The 21,367-nt window shown below is 40.7% G+C and overlaps 1 pseudogene across 1 annotated transcript; it reads left to right on the top strand.

The window, feature by feature from the left end:
* The first annotated feature begins 9,724 nt into the window (after nt 1-9,724).
* On the top strand, nt 9,725-16,869 carry LOC308234587 (splicing factor U2AF 35 kDa subunit-like; annotated as a pseudogene). Its single transcript has 2 exons — nt 9,725-9,817; nt 16,378-16,869. The product of its transcript is annotated as a splicing factor U2AF 35 kDa subunit-like (transcript).
* Nucleotides 16,870-21,367: the final 4,498 nt, after the last annotated feature.

Consider the following 21,367-nt stretch of genomic DNA (forward strand, 5'->3'; position numbering starts at 1 on the left):
ATGTTGTACAGTTCTGTTTCGACAAATGCATAATATCACGTATCCAGTATTACAGAATCATACAGAATAGTCTCACTGCCCTTAAACGCCCGAGTTCACCTATTCATTTCTCCCCATTTACCCCTAATATTTAGCAACCACTGATCCTTTTCCTGTCTCTATAATTTGCCTTTACCAGAATGTCATATAGTTGGAATCATATACTATGCAGCCGCTTTAGATTAGCTTCCTTCACTTAGCAATATGTATTAAGATTTCTTCATATCAGTAATAATATTCTATGTACCACAGTTTGTCTATTCACCTTTAGAAGAAACTTGGTTGCTTCTAGTTCTTCATAATTATGAGTAAAGCGGCTATAAACGTTTGTGAGCAGGTTTTTGTGTGGACATAAGTTTTCAAATCATTTGGGGACATACCTAAGAGTGAGATTGCTGGATTGTATGATAAGACTGTTTAGCTCTGAGATTGAAATGGAATTATAATGGCATTTTTTCCTACGGAAATTATGATAATGGTGATCATTTATTGAGTTCTTATTGCATACAGCCCTGAGTTAAGCAACTTATATAGATTATCTTACTTAACCTACAAAACAACCTATCAGATACTTTTTGTTAGAGACAATATATTTTTTAAACCCTATTTTACAGGTGGAAAAGTTAAGACTTTGAGAAATTAAGTAATATAACTCAGAGGCATAAAGATTCTAATTTAGTTTGATCGGAGTTCACACCCACTTAGCCTATATTATATTGTAAACTTTGTTCTGCAGATGTATAAATCCTGCTCACAGATCCCCAAGAACTCTCTGAGAGAAGCTAGGCATATATTACCAGGTGGATTTTTGTATGTAGGCACAAGGACATAGCATCTGATGCAGACCAGCAAACCCTTTTTGATCTGCTTTCTACCCAAAACTCAAAATCTGAGTCTGGGTTCTAATGTTGCTCCAAAGTAAGGGAGAGGTCAGAGTATGCACACTAACAAGAGGACCCAAAGGGGAAAAACTTGTGAGAAACTTTGTGATCCCAATCCCTAAAGCAAAACTGGCCCAAGCACTCTAGCCAGTTTGGCTCAGTGGATAGAGAGTCGGCCTATGGACTGAAGGGTCCCGGGTTCGATTCCATGTACCACAGTCAAAGGCACATGTCCGAGTTGCAGGCTCAATCCCCAGTGTGGGGCGTGCAGGAGGCAGCTGATCAGTGGTTCTCATCATTGATGTTTCTCTCTCTCCCTCTCCCTTCCTCTCTGAAATCAATATACCAGTATATAAAACAAAACAAAACAAAAAAAAAACTGGCCCAAGCTACCCAGCCAGGCAGGATACTTTAAGCCTAAATGCTTTGAGTGAGAGCTTTCAAAAGGATGGAGAGCAGTTCCTCTGTCAGGTAAGAGCAATAAGAGACTCTAGACTCGCCCTCTTGCTTGAAACAAAACAAAAATAAACTATATAAGAAAATGGTCCTCAAGACATTGGACATCAGGCAGTGAAGGACAGTGATCCCTGAGACACTATTAACATTGTTATTGTCCCAACTTGCCACGTAGGGAGGGGAGATCAGGCAGGGCATCTCTGCCCGGCAGCCTCTCTGAGTTGCCAAAGAGAACTGGGAGTTGGGAGGCATGTTAGCTCGAGATCACAGGCCAGATGAGAGCTGCATAGAGAGAACCGCAGAAGACCTACTTCCAGTATTCAGCTGAATATGAATTACTGCACATGTGTAAAAAACTAGTGGCCAAAGAACCATCTAAAGGACTAGAGTCTAATCACAGAAAGCTTGGAATAGTTTATATTTTCACCAACAAAACTGGAAAACCTCGTAACCCATGGGGCATTAGGTACAGTACTCAGAAGGGTTTTGCTGCAATAATTGGACAAAATGAATCCTAGACAAAACACTGCTCTGGTTCCACCCAAGAGTGCTAAAAAAGGAAAGGACCAAACTATTTTCAAATTGCTAAATTGCATCTCACAGCAAAGCTCCAGAATAATTATAGAAATACAAAAATATCCAGCACTCAACAAGGTAAAATTCACAATGTCTGACATTCAATTAAAATTACCAGGCATGGAAAATATGATCCATAAAGAGAAAAATCAACCTCTCAAAAAATGATCCATAAATAACACAGGTGATGAAATTAGAAAGGATAACAAAATAGTTACAACTATATTTTTATGTACAAGAAGCTGGAGAAGAGATTAAACATGTTAACTAGAGATATAAAAGACATTTTAAAAAATCACATGTCTAGCAATAAAAACTACAGTGTCCAACATGAAAAATACAATGGTGGAGATTCACAGATTAGACATTGCAGAAGGAAAGTTTAGTGAATATGAAGACATGGCAATAGACACTATACAAAATGAAACAAACACTGGAATAAAATGAGCACAGCCTCAGTAAGCTAGGGGATAACTTTAAGCAGCCTGATATAGGTGTAACTGGGGTCACTAGAGGAGCAGAAAAATAAAAAATGTAATTGAAGGTCCAAAAAAGGTGTGGTACATTTACACCATGGAATACTATGCAGCAGTAAAAAAGAAATATCTGTTACCTTTTAAGACAGCATGGAGGGACCTGGAGAGTATTATGCTAAGCAAAATAAGCCAATCAGAGAAAGACAAGTATCACATAATCTCACTCATATGTGGAATCTAATAAACAAAAGAAACTGATGAGCAAAATAGATCCAGAGACATCGAACAGACTGTTGAATCTCAGAAGGAAGTCAGAGTGGGTGGGTGAGTGGGAAGAGATCAGTCAGAGAACTTGTATGCATATATGCATAACCCATGGTCACAGGCAATAGGGTGGTAAAGGCCTGGAAGCGGGGGTTAGAAGGGGGTCAATGGGGAAAAAAGGGACATATGTAATATTTTCAACAATAAAGATTAGAAAAATAAAAAACAGAAGAGAAGAAGTAATGTTCAAATATTTTCCAGTTTTGATAAAAAAGGGGTGGGGAAGAGAGTAACTTGGGAACCTATATACATATGTGCCCATGGACACAGACAAGAGTGTGGTAAAGGCCTGGGAGGGAGGGTGTGGGATAGAGAGGGTCAATGGGGAAAAAAAGGGGGGGGGGGGAGGGGACATCTGTAATTCTTTCAACAATAAACATAAATTTTAAAAAATAGATCCAAGAAGTTGAATGAAATTCAGGCATAGGAAACATGAAAGAAATTACATCGTCACATCATAATAAAATTGCTTAAAGCCAGTGGTAAAGAGCAAAATCTTAAGTGCAGCAAGAGAAAATAGACACATTTTATACTAATGAGCAAAGGCAAAGATAGAGAAGCAGCATTTTTTCCCTAAAAACAAACAAAAAACCCACAATATTATTTTTTCAAATATACTAGTATATATTTTTCCATCACTATATATCATCCCCTAGAAACTAAAATTCTTAACACAGTGAAAATTTTTAAAAATAAAGGTGAAATATCCTTCTCAAACTCTTCCCCCCCCCAAAAAAAAAGAAAAGAAATAGAAGAGGAACACTTCCAAAATCATTTCATGAGGCCAGCATTACCCTGATATCAAAACTAGACAAAGATGCCACAGAATATAGAATCACAAGCCAATATCCCTGATGAACATAGATGTAAAAATCATTTACAAAATATCAGCAAACCATATTCAACTGCACATTAAAAGGATTATACACCATGATAAAATGGGATTTATTCTAGGGGTGCAACATCTGCAAATCAAATGACATACCACATTAACAAATGAAGGATTAAAGTCACATGATTGTCACAACAAATGCAGAAGCAGCATTGGACAGAATTCAATATCCATTTGTGATAAAAATGACATGTATTTTATGTACCTCAACATAATAAAGGCCATGTATTACAAGTTCACTGGTAACATCATACTCTATGTTGAAAAACAAAAACATTTCCACTATGATCAGGAATAAGACAAGTGTCCACTCTTCATACTGGAAATTCTAGCCAGAATAATCAACCAACAAAAAGAAATAAAAGGTATCTAAATTGGAAAGGAAAAAGTAAAACTGCCTCTCTTTGCAGGTGACATGATATTATATATAGTAAACTCTAAAGACTTCATTGGAAAAAAAGAAACACCAGTCAACTAATAAATGAATTCAGTTAAGTTGCAGATACAAAATTAATGTACAAAATCATTATGTTTCTTTGAAGCAACATTGAATTATCAGAAAGAGAAACTAAGAAAACAATCCCATTTATATTTCCATCAAAAAGAATAAAATACCTAGAAATACATTTAACCAATGAGGTGGAAGATCTGTAAAATGAAAAGTATGACATTGATGAAAGAAATTGATGACACAAATAAGTGAAAAGATATTCCGTGTTTATGGCTTAAAAGAATTGACATTGTTAAAATGTCCATGCTACCCAATACAATCCCTATCAAAATTCCAGTGGTGAGTTCTGGTTCAAAATGGTGACATAAGAGAATCCTAAACTCAGAGCTTCTCCCTAAAGGGCAAAGGGCGTGGATCACATATCAGGCACCCCAACTTTTAAGATCTGCATGTGAGAGACGAGACCCCAAAACATCTAGCTTTGAAATCCAATGGAGCTCATGTCCACAAGACCCACAAAGCTCAACAAATGACACATGGCTCTTAAATGGCTTCCACACTGACCCAGCACAGACAGCCAACTGAGTGACACCCGGACTATACGTGAAAGGGGCCTTTTAGCTCAAAACATCAGCCTGGGGGCAGGCATTTAACACACATCTGAAGGTCTGATCGGGTCTTCCTCTCGGGGACATCTTTACACTCTCCCTCCGCCTCTTTCCAGCTCACTGGTGTCTACCAACAAGGAGCTGTGCCCTCCTATGCCACTCCAACTTTACAGTGTGACCAGGGGACATCCTTTGGCAACCTTGCTTTAATGGCCAACAGGGCTTGCATTTCTGGGTCCTGTGGGATTAGTAACAAACAAGTAGTTCTTGACTGGCTAGCACCCTCCCTCGAGGTACTGCGCAGACGCAGACGGAAGCTTTGGCCAGAGGACAAGCATCTGGTTTTGCACACATCTAGGGCCTACTTAGGTACACGCCAGTGATGGAGGCCAGTGGATGCCATCTGACTGACATCCCTCTGCCTCATTCCAGGTCTGGTACCCTGACTTTTGCAACTGCTGTCCAGAGACACTTCTAAATCACCTAGTTCTGATGGCCTGTGGGTCATACGCTTATGTTCTCACAACACTGTATATACAGGGCGGGGTAAAGTACATTTACAGTTGTTCATGTGGAAAATAACACAATAATTAATAAATAATTTATATCTAAAAGGCTAATATACAAAGTGTCCCCTCAGGAGTTCGATTGGGAGAATGGGAGTTCGATCGCTTGCTATGATGTGTGCTGACCACCAGGGGGCGGCGCGGAACATGGTGGGCGACCAGCCTCAGCAGTAGGGCGCTGAGGGAGTGAGGGAAGGGGAGGCAGGGAGGCAGTGGGGGAGTGGCACAATATATTCAATGCTCTGAAGGAAATAACTTTGAACCTAGAATACTCTGCCTGGCAATTATATATCAGAATAATCTAGTGTAATAAAAAAGTGGTCGATTAATTACTTATAAAGCTAGTATGAAGGTTAAAAGACCAACGTTGTTAAAATACAACTACAATAATTAGTTAAGGGATACACAAGATAAAATGATGTAAAAAGTGAAATCAAAAACACAGAACATGGGAGTGGAAGAGTAAAAATGTAGAGCTTTAAAATTAATTTATAATTAAGTTGTTATCAATGTAAAACAGACTGTTATATATGTTGTTGTATGTAAGCCTCATGGTAACCACAAAGCAATTATCTATATTAAATACATAAAAGATAAAGAGAAGGAAATTTAATAATGCTATTAAAAATCATTAAATCACTGCCCTGGTCGGTGTTGCTCAATGGTTAGAGCATTGCCCCATGGACCTAAGGGTCATGGGTTTGATTCCTGGTCAAGGGCACCTACCTGGGTTGCAGGTGCAGTCCCTGGCCCCAGTTGGGGCTCGTGCAGGAGGCACCAATCAATGTCTCTCTCTCTACTTCTCCCCCTCCCGCCCTCTGTTCCACTCTCTCTAAAAATCATTGAAAAAAAAAAAAAATCGCCCTAACCAGTTTGGCTCAGTGGATAGAGCGTCGGCCTGGGGACTGAGAGGTCCCAGGTTCGATTCTGGTCAAGGGCATGTACCTTGGTTGTGGGCACATCCCCAGTCGGGGGTGTGCAGGAGGCAGCTGATCGATGTTTCTCTCTCATCGATGTTTCTAACTCTCTATCCCTCTCCCTTCCTCTCTGTAAAAAAATCAATAAATAATCAAAAAAAAAATCTTGGGTGAAGATTAACAACAACAAAAAATCATTAAGTCACAAAGGAAGATTGCAACTGAGGAACAACAAAATGGCCAGAAAACAATGAACAAAATGGCAATTAAGTACTTATCTATCAATAATTACTTTAAATACAAATGTACTTCTACATTTAAAGTTATTATTGATAGGTGCTTGTTTGTAGCCATTTTTATTTTTTGTGCCTGTGTTCCTTCTTCACTTTTTATTTCTCCTTTTTACACCAGTCCCTTTAGCATTTCTTGCATTGCTGGCTTGGTAGTGATAAACTCCTTTAGCCCTTTTTTTTTCTTTGTCTGTGAAGCTCCTTATTTCTTTGTTTTTAATTTTTTATTTCTAGTTTGTTTTGGACATCTTGCTAGGGTTGTTAGATAATGATTTGTGTGTTTTTTTTAAATCACATAACAATCATTTATTAACAGTTTACTTAAAAATACAAATATCAATGGTATAAAAATAACAAAAAATGTAAATGTACTAAATTTTCAAAACAGAAGACAGTGGCTGAGTGGATTAAAGAAAAAAGACCTGTCTACATGCTGCCTATAAGAAGCTCACTTCAGAGATCCAAGATGGCGATGGAGTAGGTGGAAACTACACTCACTTTCTCCTAGGACCAAACTGGAATTACAGACAAAATTTAGAGCAATCAACCTAAATAATTAACTGAAGACTAGCTGAAGAGAAGTCTCAGAACAAAGGATTTACGGAAGAAGTCACATCGAGAACTGGTGGGAAGGGTGGAGATGCGAAAAGGGTTGGTCTCACTCCCATGGGTGGCTGCTGAGATTCCAGAGGGATAGCTCAGCTGCAAAGGTTCCCCCTGAGAAGTGTGAGGTCTCAACCCCAAGCCGGGCTCCCCAGCCCAGAGTATGAGAGCCGGGAAGAGGCACCCACATAATATTGGCTGTGAAAATGGGTGAAGATTCTGTCTGCCAGAGACATAGGCAGCCTTTTTAAAGGACCAGCACACAAAATTTCATTCACAGCTACTCACCCTGTGGTCCAGCAGAAGGAGGATGGAGCAGACTAGAATCATGTGAGGAGAAAGGGTTTGTGGCTCTGAGGAGAGAGCTGAAGGGATAGGCATCAGGATCTCTGTGCCGAGTCTCTCCCACGGTGCAGATGCCGTCTTTCCTGGGTGGAACAGCCCTTCCGTATGGCATCAGCTTGGGAGAACGCAATAACCCCAACTTCTGGACTCCTGTCACACTGCCCTGAGGAGCTTTCACCCTGCTGAGGAGTCAGCAGCAGGGGCTGGGGTGTAGAGATCTGGGCAGACTCAGAGGATGTCAGTGACTGGTGTGGCTTTGGGGCAGGGGCCATTCCTCCCACTTTCCTGTGAACCTGACAGGTGCCTCACTCTGCTAGCCCCACCCTCTGGGCTCCCAGTGGCCCCACCCTCCTGACTCTGACTCCAGGTGGCTCTGCCCTGCTGAGATCTGGGCAAAATCCAGGACAGACTGAGTTGTGTTGTTTTAAAGCAGGTCCACTCCCCCACCTTCCCTCAAATCTGACCAGCACTGTCCCCTCCTGGGAGATCCACTAGCCCCATCCTCACAACCCACAGTGACCTGCCCTGCTGAGATCAGGCCCCTGGCAGAATCTGGGACAGACTGTGCAACTATAGAACATGGACCATTTTTTCCTCACATGCCCAATGGGTGCAGAGCCCTCCTTTCATACAGCCACATCTTGGTCTATTTGGGCCTGATAAACTCTGCTGGCCTCACCCTGATGACCCTCTGAGACCCAGCCCCACCAAAAATGTGTGCGAGCACTCAGCTGGTGGCATATCGCAGTCTTGGTCTTTCTCTGCTGCTGTTAGGATTCAAAATATCTGGAGAAGGGGCTGCTGTAAATTAATCAAGAGACTAGAAATATAATATTTATAATCCATGGGGGAGTCAGAGGAGCTTAGCTGTAGGAACCAAGTTCTCTCTGTCTCAGGATCCCTTGCTTTTTATTAACACAAATTGTCCTAAGGCAAGGTAGATATACACTGAGTGGCCAGATTATTATGTGTTCAGAGATCATAATAATCTGGCCACTCAGTGTACATATCAAAGGTTAAGGTTTAGTATACAGAGGCATTGTTAATTTTGGGGAACTGCCTTCGGCTGTTCAGGTGTTTGGCCAGCAGGAGGCAATAACATGTAGATTAAAATGCCCTCAGCTGTCTGGTAACAGGCAATAATATATGCAGATCTTTAGGAGTGGGGAAATGCCCTTCAGCCATTCCAGTAGGTATTAACATGTATTCAGCCCTGCTGAATAAGCCCCAAGTTCCATCAACCTTTTGATGAAACTTCTTGCATTTATGACATGCTGGAATTAGCCTCCGGCAGTGGCAGCTAGACTTGGTGTACCCTGGGATATTTGCTGAGTGGCCTCAGACCCAGCACTGGCACCAAGTTTGAACCTTATCAATCTGGTGTATACCACCTGCTCCTACCTGGTGACTCACTGAGAATCTACCTCATGTAACTTGAGTACTGTTTCAGTGACTGAGTCTAACAGGCAGCTGGCAGGCAGAGGCAGCACTTGGGGTGCCTTGGTACTTTAACTGACCTGCCCCTGGGCCTGGTGCTGGTTAAAGCCAGCCTCGGTGCCTAGGTTGACTCTTGCTGTGCACACCCAGGCCTATTAGAGGCAGCCACAAACTGTGGATCACTTTGCAGCTCCAAGCAGGTTACCCAGGGCCAGTCACAGGCAGCATCTGACACTGGCCCACACTAGAGTCCTACACAAGAGGCCCCCAAACCAACACACACAGTGGCCAATTTTAGACATCAGAGCAGGATCCAATAGAAAATGCAAAGGAGATTGCAGCAGGCACCAGACCTTCCTGGTGTAAATTCCACTACTTGTGAAGTAGCTTGTACACTGTTGTTAGGGTTTATCCTCACAGTCAGCTAGCCTGAGGCTCAACACCATGCACAAATGGACTAATAACAATCAAGACTCAATTACAACAGGCTGGCTCTCATAACCCACACAAGTTAGGTTCCTAGAGCACCAAGTTCAGGTGATCAAGGAGACTGCACCACTGGGTCCCACAGGACACCTTCTATATAAGGCCATCCTATGAAGACTGGGAGTCATAGCAGATCTACCTAATACATAGAAACAAACACAAAGAGGCAACCAAAATGGGAGACAAAGAAATATGCCCCAAGTGAAAGAACAGGAGAAATTAAAAAAAAAAAAAGAAGAAGAAGAGCTAAATGAAATGGAGGCAAGCAAATAATCAGATATGGAGTTAAAAAAATGGTTATAAGGATGCTTAAGGAACTTAGAACTACAATAGCATGAAAAAGGACATAGTAAGTATAAAAAAAGAGCCAGTCAAAAATGAATACAATATCTGAAATGAAGACTACCCTAGAAGGAATAAACAATAGGTTGGATGAAGCTGTGTATGGAATCAGTGATTTGGAAGACAAGGTAGCAAAAAACACCCAATCAGAGCAGTAAAAAGAAAAAAAGAATTAAAAAAAAAAATGACAACAGTTTAAGTGACCTTTAGGGGTAACATGAATTTTAACAATATGTGCATCAGAGGGGTATCAGAAGGAGAAGAGAGAGAGAGCAAGGGATTGGAACCTATTTGAATAAATAATGGCCCTAGCTGGTTTGGCTCAGTGGAGAGAGCAGCGGCCTGTGGACCAAAGGGTCCTGGGTTTGATTCTGGTCAAGGGCACATACTTTGGTTGCAGGCTCCTCCCTGGCCTGGGCCCTGATCAGGGCTTGTGTAGGAGACAACCAATCAATGTGTTTCTTTCACATCAATATTTCTCTTTGTCTTACTCTCTTCCACTCTCTTAAAAATCAATGGAAAATATCCTCGGGTGAGGATTTAAAAAAAGAAAAAGAAATAATGACTGAAAACTTCCCTAACCTGGTAAAGGAAAAAGACACACAAGCCCAGAAAACACAAAGTCTTAAACAAAGAGGCCCACACAAGACATATTGTAATTAAAATGGCAATGGTTAAAGACAAAGAGAGATTCTTAAAAATAGCAAGAGAAAGACAGCTAGTTACCTGCAAGGGAGCTTCCATACACTGTCACCTGATTTCTCAACAGAAACTTTTCAGGCCAGAGAAATTGGCATGAAATATTCAGTGATGAAAAGCAAGGACCTACAACCAGACTATTTTACCCAGGAAGGCTATCATTTAAAACTGAAGGAGAAATAAAGAGCTTCCCAGATAAGAAAAAGCTAAAGAAGTTCATTACCACCAAACTAGTAGCAGAAGAAACATTAAAGGGTGAATAAGAAGGATGAAGAGGGGGAGAAGAACAGAGGAACATAGTAATTAAGACTAAAATGGCAGTAAGTATATACCTATTAATATTGATTTTAAATGCAAATGGCTTAAATGCTCCAATGAAAAGACATAGGGTTGCAGAATGGATAAGAAAACAAGATCCAGGTATATGCTGTATACAAGAGACCCATCTCAGAACAAAAGATACACACAGACTACAAGTAAAGAGATGGAAAGAGGTATTTCATGCAAATGTAGATGAAAAGAAAGCAAGGTAGCAATTCTTATACCTGACACAACAGACTTTAAAATAAAGGCTATAGTAAGAGACAAAGAAGTACACTACATAATAATGAAGGGAGCAATCCAAACAAGAGGCTATACCTCCTATAAACATTTATGCACCCAACATTGGAGCACCTAAATATATAAAGCAAATATTGATGGACATAAAGGGAGAAATTGACAGTAATACAGTCATAGTAGGGGATTTTAACACCACATTGACATCAATGGATAGATCTTCCAGACAGAAAATCAACAAACAGTGGCCTTAAATGACACACTAGAGTAGATGGATTTAATTGCTATCTTCAGAGCATTTCACCTAAAGCAGCAGAATATACATTCTTTGCATGTGCACATGGAACATTTTCTAGGATAGATTACATATTAAATCACAAAATGAGTCTCAATAAATTTAAGAAGATTGAAATCAGATCAAGCATCTTCTTTGACCATAAATGTATGAAACTAGAAATCAATCACAAGAAGAAAACCTGAAAAAACCACAAAGACATGGAGGCTAAATAACATGTTATTAAACAATGAATGGAATACAATGAGATCAAGGAAGAAATTAAAAAATACCTTGAAACAAATGAAAATGAGAACACAACAACCCCAAATCTTAGGCACACAGTGAAAGCAGTCCTAAGAGAAAATTTGTAACCTTACAGACCTATATCAAGAAACAAAAATAAAGTTATAAATAAACAATCTAACTTTACACTTAAAGGAACTTGAAAAAGAACAAGAAACAAACCCAATGTGAGTAGAAGGAAGGAAACAATAAAGATCAGAGCAGAAATAAATGAATGTCAAGAAGAAGGAGAAGGAGAAGGAAAAGAGGGGGAGGGGGAGGGGGAGAGGGAGGGGGAGGGGGAGGAGAGGTGAGGGGGAGGGGAGGGGAAGGGGAAAGGGCAGGGGAAGGGAGAGGGGGAGGGGAAGGGGGAGGGGAGGGGGAGGAGAAGGAGGCAGAGAAGGAGAAGGAGGAGAAGGAGGAGTAGGAGGAGAAGGAGGAGAAGGAGAAAGAGAAGGAGAAAGAGAAGGAGAAGGAGAAGAAGCACAATGAAACCAAGAGCTGGTTCTTTGAAAAGATAGACAGACTCAACAAGAAAAAAAAGAGAGAAGACCCACATAAATAAAACCAGAAGTTAAAGAGGAGACGTAACAACTGACACCAAAGAAATACAAAGGATTGTAAGAAAATATATGAACAACTATATGCCAACAAATTGGACTATCTGTACAAAATAGATAAATTCCTAGAAACATACAACCTTCCAAAACTGAATCAGGAAGAATCAGAGAATCTGAATAGACAGAATACAACTAATGAAATTGAAGCAGTAATAAAAAACTCCCAACAAACAAAAGTCCTGGACCATATGGCTTCATAGGTGAATTTTACCAAACATTAAAGAAGAACTAACACCTATCCTTCTCAAACTATCCCAAAAACTTCAAAGGGATAGAAGACTCCCAAACTCATTTTATGAGGCCAGAATTATCCTAATTCCAAAACCAGATTAAGACAGTAAAAAGAAAAAAATTATAGGCCAACATACTCAATGAATATAGATGTTAAAATTGTCAACAAAATATTAGCAAACCAGATCCAGCAATATATTAAAAAGGTAGCACACCATGATCAAGTAGGATTTATTCTGGGGATGCAAGGTTGGTACAATATCCACAAATCAATAAATGTGATATAACAAAAAAACAAAATGAAGCATAAAATCACATGACCATATCAATAAATGCAGAAAAAGAATCTGATAAAATCCAGGACCCATTTATGATAAAAACTCTCAGCAAAGAGGCAATAGAGGAATATACGTCAATGTAATAAAGGCCACATATGACAAACCCAGAGCCAACATCATACTCAATGGGCAAAAACTAAAAGCATTTCCCTTAAAATTAGCAACAAAGCAGGGATGTCTGCTTTCAACATGGTACTGGATGTTCTAGCCACAGCAATCAGATAAGAAATAAAAGGCATCCAAATTGGAAAGGAAGAAGTAAAACTATCTTTATTTGGTGACATCAATACTATAAATAGAGATTCCTAAAGATTCCATAAAAAATTATTAGAACTGATAAATGAATTCAGTAAAATAGCAGGATACAAAGTAAATATTCAGAAATAAGTTGCATTTTTATACACCAATAATTATCAGAAAGGGAAACTAAGAAAATAATCCCATTTACAATTGCGTAAAAAAGAAATAAAATACCCAGGATATAAAAGACCTATACTCAGAATATTAAAGACACTGAAGAAAGAAGTTAAAGGATATACAAATACATGAAACTATATATTGTGTTCATAGATAGGAAGAATTAACATCATTGAAATGTCCATACTACCTAAAGCTACCTATAGATTCAACACAATTCCTATCAAGATATCAATGGCCTATTTCACAGTACTAAAACAAAATATTCCAAAAATTTATATGGAACCACAAAAGACCTAAAGTAGCCACAGCAATCTTGGAAAGAAGAACAAAGTTGGAGGAATCAAATTTGATGTCTGATTATACTACAAGGCCATAGTAATCAAAGCAGCATGGTTCTGGCATAAAAACACACATAGATCAACGGGACAGAATACAGAGCCCAGAAATAAACCTATGCCTTTATGGTTAATTAATATTTGGCAAAGGAGACAAGAACACACAATGGGTAAAGATAGTCTATTCAAGAAATGGAGCTATGAAAATTGGACAGATTCTTGAAAAAATGAAACTAAACCACTATCTTACACCCATACACAAAAATACACTCAAAATGGATTAAAGACTTAAATGTAAGACTTGAAACCATAAAAATCCTAGAAGAACGTAGTAAAATTTGGGAAAATTTTTTTTAATTTAATAAATCTTTATTGTTAAGATTATTACAATTGTTCCTCTTTTTCCCCCCATAGCTCCCCTCCACCCGGTTCCCACCCAACCCTCTGCCCTTACCGCCCCCCCCCCCACCCCACTGTCCTCATCCATAGGTGTACGATTTTTGTCCAGTCTCTTCCCGCAACCCCCACACCCCTTTCCCCCCGAGAATTGTCAGTCCACTCCATTTCTATGCCCCTGATTCTATTATATTCACCAGATTATTCTGTTCCTCAGGTTTTTAATTCACTTGATTTTTAGGTTCACTTGTTGATAGATATGTATTTGTTGTTCATAATTTTTATCTTTACTTTTTTCTTCTTCCTCTTCTTTAAGAATACCTTTCAGCATTTCATATAATACTGGTTTGGTGGTGATGAACTCCTTTAGCTTTTTCTTGTCTGTGAAACTCTTTATCTGCCCTTCAATTCTGAATGATAGCTTTGCTGGGTAGAGTAATCTTGGTTGTAGGTTCTTGCTATTCATCACATTGAAAATTTCTTGCCACTCCCGTCTGGCCTGCATAGTTTCTGTTGAGAAGTCAGCTGACAGTCGTATGGGTGCTCCCTTGTAGGTAACTAACTGTTTTTCTCTTGCTGCTTTTAATATTCTCTTTGTCTTTTGCTCTTGGCATTTTAATTATGATGTGTCTTGGTGTGGTCCTCTTTGGATTCCTTTTGTTTGGGGCTCTGTGGGCTTCCTGGACTTGTAAGTCTATTTCTTTCACCAGGTGGGGGAAGTTTTCGCTCATTATTTCTTCAAATAGGTTTTCAGTATCTTGCTCTCTCTCTTCTTCTGGCACCCCTATAATTCAGATGTTGGAACACTAGAAGTTGTCCCAGAGGCTCCTTGCACTATCTTCATATTTTTGGATTCTTTTTTCTTTTCCAGTTGGGTGTTTTTTGCTTCTTTGTATTTCAAATCTTTGACTTGATTCCTGGGATCCTCTAGTCTGCTGTTGGATCTCAGTATATTATTCTTTATTTCAGTCAGTGTATGCTTAATTTCTAACTAGTCCTTTTTCATATCCTTGAAAGTCTCGCTAAATTTATCGGCTTTCTCTAGAAAATTCTTAAAAATGCTTATAACCGTGGTTTTGAACTCTATATCCAATCATTTGTTTTCCTCCATTTCTTTCATTTGTGACTTGTTTCTTTGTCTCCGCATTTTGGCTGCTTCCCTGCGTTGATAGAGTGGCTTTGTGTGCTAGGTGTCCTATAGGGCCCAGTGGCTCAGCCTCCCCAGTTACCTGAGGTGGACACTCTTGGTGCACCCCTTTGTGGGCTGTGTGCACAGTCTTGTTGTAGTTAAGCCTTGATTGTTGTATCAATGGGAGGAATTGACCTCCAGGCCAATTGGCTGTGAGGATCAGCTGTGTCTATGCTGGGAGAACTGTGCTGGAGACACCCTTATGAGAGAAGACTTGCAAAAGCCTCTGTGCTCAGCTTGGATGGGGCGGAGCCTCAGGGTGGAGCAGACAGCATTGGTTTCCTGTCAGCCCTGCCCTAATAGGCCCCTGTGTCTCAGTGTTCTGTGGTAATCGCTGCAAGCACCTCTGAGAGAAAGTCGCCCTCGAGTTCTGCCTGCTGCCAGATAGTCCAGTTTCTCCCTGAATGAGTCTGGGTCCCCAGAGTCTCGCCTGGAACTGGAGTTCAGTGCAGTTGGGAGCTTTTGTCTTCCTCCTGCTTGAGAAAGCCAGCCGCGTACTCAGTTGCCCACCCTCTCCGTGTGCGTGCCTGGGTACCTCTGCCTTCCACAGTTCCTATAAGTCTCAGTGTGCTTTTCTCTTTCCTGACAGTCCACTTTCACCCTGTATGAGTCTGGGTCCCCAGAGTCTCGCCTGGAACTGGAGTTCAGCACAGTTGGGAGCTTTTGTCTCCCTCCTGCTTGAGAAAGCCAGCCACGCATTCAGTTGCCAGTCCTTTCCGCACGCGCGCGTCTCAGTACCTCTGCCTCCTGCAGCTCCTCTGAGTCTCAGTGTGCTTTTCTCTTTCCTTCTAGTTGTAGAATTTCCACTCAGCCAGCCTTCCTGTGGTTCTGGATGATGTCCATTTTGTCTTTTAGTTGTAGTTTTGAAATTGTTGTGTGAGGCAGCAGTTTAGGTGTTTACCTATGCCGCCATCTTGGTTTCTCTCTGGGAGATTTCTTATAGCAGTATTTTTGTTTGACATATCTTTTCAGGCAAGAGGGGAAGAAAAAGAAAAAATAAACAAATGGGACTACATCAAACTAAATGTCTTTGTATAGCAAAGGAAACCACCAACAAAATGAAATGACAACCCACTGAATGGGAGAACATATTTGTCAATGACACATCTGATAAGGGGTTACTATCCAAAATTTATAAAGAACTTATTAAACTTAACACCAAAAAACCCCCAAACAATCCAAATAAAAATGGGCAAAGGTCCTGAATAGACACTTCTCCAGAGAGGACATACAGATGGCCAACGGACATATGAGAAGTTGCTCAAAGTCACTAATCATCAGAGAAATGCAAATTAAAACCACAATGAGTGTTGGGCAGGTTAGGTGGAATATTTTGTCTTCAGCTTTGGCACAGAGAAAAAGTCAACTGTTCATTTTATTTCAAAATTGGGACATGTCATCATGGAGATAGATGCTGTCAGCTGCATAATAAACCAACCTAGTCCATTGCCCTCTTGAACCCATCCCAGTCTGTGGACGGTTTGCAGGGTGCTGTGCGTGATGTCAAGATTCAGGAACACTATGATGAGTTTTTTGAGGGTTTTTACAGAAATGGAGAAGTACGGTGAGGTTGAGGAGAGGAATGTCTGTGATAACCCTGGCGATCACCTCGTTGGAAAACATGAATGTAAAGTTTCGCTGTGAAGATGTGGAGAAAGCTGTGATTGACTTGAATGACCGCTGGTTCACCAGGCAGCCCATCGCCGCCAAGCTTCCCCCGTTGTCCCCCTAACCCCCACCCCAACTCCCGGGCAGCGTGCTGCCGCCAACATGGAATGGGAGAGTGTGCACGAGGTGGCTTTTGCAGGTCCCTGCATCTGAGGCCCATTTCCTGAGAGCTGTATGGGCCCCGGTGCAAGAAGCATCTATTGAAATCTGGTCCTGGGAGCATTGCTCTCACTCTCAGTCTAGAGACTGTGGTCCTGGCGGTGGTAGTGAGGGCAGCAGTGGGACAGGAGGCGATCAGGAGATCGTGAGAGATCTGGGTGATTCTGAGCCAGGACATTTTTACCGTATGTCTGCTAGAAAGAATGGTAGTTGATTGACCAAACCAGTTCATAATGGGAATTAAAATAAAAAAAAATTTAAAAAAGATGGGTTTCTGAATAAAATTTGTAGTGATACAGTAAAAAATAAGCAAACAAAAAAACACAATGAGATATCACCCCACACCTGTCAGAATGGCTATCATCAATAAACCAAGAAACAAGTGTTGGCAAGAATGTGGAGAAAAGGGAATCCTCATGTATTGTTGGTGGGGATGCAAATTGGTGCAGTCACTGTGGAAAAAAAGTGTGGTGTTACCTCAAAAAAATTAAAAATGGAACTTCCTTATGACCCAGTGATTCTACTTCTGGAAATACATGGAAGAAACCCAAAACACTAATTCCAAATATTATATGCACCCCTATATCCATTGCAGTGTTGTTTACAATAGCCAAGATTTGGAAGCAACCTAGGCACCCATCAGTGGATGAGTGGATAAAAATGCTGTGGTAGATTTACACATGGGATACTAGTTAGCCATAAAAAAAGAAGGAAATTTTACTTTTCATAGAATATGGATGGACCAAGGATATTATGCTAAGTGAAATAAGCTAGTTAGAGAAAGACAAGTACTATATGATTTCACTTACATGTGTGATCTAATGAACAAAATAAACAAACAAAATAGAAAGAGACTCATAGATACAGAGAAGAGACTGACAACTGTTAGAGGGGAGTGGTGTTGAAGGGCTAGGTGAAAAAGGTGAAATGAATAAGCAAAACAACAACAAACAAACAAACATAAAAAGAACAACTCATCGTCACAGACAACAGTATGATGATTACCAGAGGGAAAGGGAGGTGGGGGAGGTCAAAGGGGGTATGGATGGGGGGTAAATGGAGATGGAAGGAGACTTGATTTGGAGTGGTGAACACAATACAATATACAGATGATGTATCGTAGAATTGTACACATGAAACCTATATAATATTAACCAACGTCACCCCAATAAATTCAATAAAAAATAACTTACATCAAGATCCACAAACAAAACAAAACAACAAAAAGAAACTCATTTTGGATGTAAGGACCACACAGACTGAGAGTGAAGACATGCAAAAAGAAATTCCATGCAAATTAAAACTAAGAGAAACAGGGTAACTATACTTATATTATACAAAACAGAATTTAAAACAAAGCCTGTAATAGGAGAGAAAGAAGGGCATTATCCTATCTAATAAAGAGGGATTATGCTAATTGACCCTCACACCATTGCAAAGGTGGCAGCGCCTACAGCCAATAAGGATGGACTATGCTAATTGACTGCCATGCCCTCAAAGATGGCGGTGCCCACAGCCACAAGATGGTGGTGCCCAGTCCCCTCAGCCCCACTGGGGCAGCAGGCATGGCAAGGACGGGCCTGCCTCCGCGCACCTGCCTCCAGAGTCCCCCAGTCCCCTCAGCCCCCCAGCCGCCCAGGGCTGGCCTGAGGCACAGGCAAGCCTCAAATGGCAGCTGCCCAGCCCCCCAGGGCCACCCGAGGCTCAGGTAACCAGGGCCGGCCAAGGCTTGTGCTGCTGGCAGTGGCAGCAGCAGAGGTGTGATGGGGCATTGCCTTCCCCTGATTGCTGGGTCGCCTCCTGCCCCTGAGGGCTCCCGGACTGTGAGGGGCGGCAGGCCGGGCTGAGGGACCTCCCCTCCAGTGCATGAATTTTCATGCACCAAGCCTCTAGTATAATAATAAAGGGCTCAATCTAATAAGTATAATATTTGTAAATATCTATGCACCAAATATAAAAGTACCTAAATATAGAAAGCAAATATGAACATACCTAAAGGGAGAAATAAGCAAAATAATAAGAAGATGAAGCTTAAATATACATAAGATCAATGGGTAGATCATCCAGATATAGATTTAAAAAGGAAACATTGGTTTTAAACAACACTTTAGACTAGGTAGATTTAATAAATATGTACAAAACATTCCATCCCAAACAACAAAATACTTATTCTTCTCAAGTGCACAAGAAACAGTTTCCAGGATAGATAAGTATGTAAAGCCAAAAACAAGTCTTAATAAAAAGATTGAAATCATATCAAACATTTTTTTAAGACCACAATGGTATGAAACTAGAAATAAATTAGTAGCAGAAAACTGGACAATTTACAAATATGTGGAGGTTAAGAAACATGATATTGAATAAACAATGGGTCAACAAAGAAATCAAAACTACTTTGAGTGAACAAAAATGAAATGCAACATAAAAAGCTATGGGATGCAGCAAAAGCAATTCTAAGAAGAAAGTTCATAGCCTAAATGTCTACATCAAGAAACAAGAACAATCTCAAATTACAACTTAACTTTACACATTAAGGAACTAGAAAAAAACAAACAAACAAATGAAGCCTAAAGTTAGTAGAATAAAGAAATAACAAAGATTAGAGAAGAAAGAAATGAAACACAGACTAAAAAGACAGTAGAGAAAAATCAATAAAACTAAGAACTGGTTCTTTGAAAAGATAAAGTTGACAGCCTTCAGTAAGATTCACCAAGAAAAAAAGAGACAGGACTCAAAATAACATCAGAAATGGAAGAGAAGATGTTAAAACTGATACCACAGAAATACAAAGGACCTGAATAAACTACTATGAACAATTATATACCAACAAATTGGACAATTTAGAAGAAATGAGAAAATTTCTAGAATATTATTATCATGATGAAATAGAAAATCTGAACAGACTGATTGCTAGTAGGGCATTGAATCAGAAAATAGCTCCCCAGAAACAAAGGTCCTGGACCAGATGGGTTCACTGGTAAATTCTGCCAATCATTTAAAGAATTAATACCAATCCTTCTCAAACTCTTCCAAAACAATGGAAGGGGAGGGAACTTTTCAAACCTCATTTTATGAGACCAGCATTACCCTCATACCCAAACCAGATATGGATACCACAAGAAAAGAAAATTATAAGCCAATATCTTTGATGAATACAGATGCAAAAATTCTCAAAAAATATTAGCAAACCACATTCAATAATACAGTAAAAGGATTATTGCCATGATCAAGTGGGAGTTATTCCAGGGGTGCAAGGATGGCTCAACATCCACAAATCAATGTGATATATCACACTAACAAAATGAATGTTAAAAAGCACAATCATCTCAATACATGCAGAAAAAGCATTTAACAACATTCAACATCCATTCAAGAGTAAAAAGAAACTCTCAATAAATTGCATATAAAGGAAACATACCTCAACATAATAAAGACTGTGTATGACAAAAAAAAAAAAAAAAAAGACTGTGTATGACAAGCCCACAGGTAACATCATACTCAATGGTGAAAAACTGAAAACATTTCCTCTGAGATCAGACAAGTGCCCACTTTTACCACATTTGACATAGTACTAGAAGTCCTAGCCAGAGCAATCAGGCAACAAAAGCAATAAAAGGCATCCAAATTGTAAAGGAAAAAGTAAAACTATTTCTATTTACAAATGATATGATATTATCTTACCTAATAATAGACAAACATGTAAATTGACTGTACCTCCACTATGCCCACAGCCAATCAGAGTGAGTACGCAAATTAGAAGGCCAAAGATGGCGGCCACCCAGCTGCTCCATGCACAGAGTGGCCGGGCGGGGCAGGACACCTGTTATGAGAGGGAGGGCAGGGGGCGAAGGGATCTACAGGAGTGGAGTGCCACAGCGAAGACAAGACTGCAGACTCTGGAGTCTGCAGTGAAGACGAAGATGGCAGACTCTGGCTGGAGCGAAGGCCTGGGTCCCGGGCACCGGAGGAAAACTGGTGCTGGAAGCCAAAGGAAGGAAGGCCTATTGCACAAATCTCTTCGTGCAACAGGCCTCTAGTCCTATATAATAAAGAGGTAATATGCAAATTAACCCTCATGCCCTCACAAGATGGCTGCCTACGACCAGGCTGGCAGGGGGGTGAGGGATGACCAAACGACTGAACAAGCAGGCTGCATGGGGCGACCAGGCCGGCAGGGGGGTTAGTGAGGGATGACCAAATGACTGAACAAGCAGGCTACATGAGGCGACCAGGCTGGCAGGGGGGCAGTTGGGGGTGACCAGGCTGGCAGATGGGGGCAGTTGGGGGCAACCAGGCTGGCAGGGGGGCAGTAAGAGGCGACCAAGATGGCAGTGGGGGGAAGTGAGGGGTGACTAGGCCAGCAGGGGGGGCAGTTAGGGGTGATCAGGCCAGCAGAGGGGGGCAGTTGGGGGCAGCCAGGCTGGCAGGGAGGGGGAAGTTGGGGGTGAACTGGCTGGCAGCGGGGGGCAGTTAGGGGCGACCAGGCTGGCAGGGGGGACAGTTGGG

Source organism: Plecotus auritus (assembly GCF_963455305.1).
Source record: "Plecotus auritus genome assembly, chromosome: 1".
Taxonomy (NCBI): Eukaryota; Metazoa; Chordata; class Mammalia; order Chiroptera; family Vespertilionidae; genus Plecotus; species Plecotus auritus.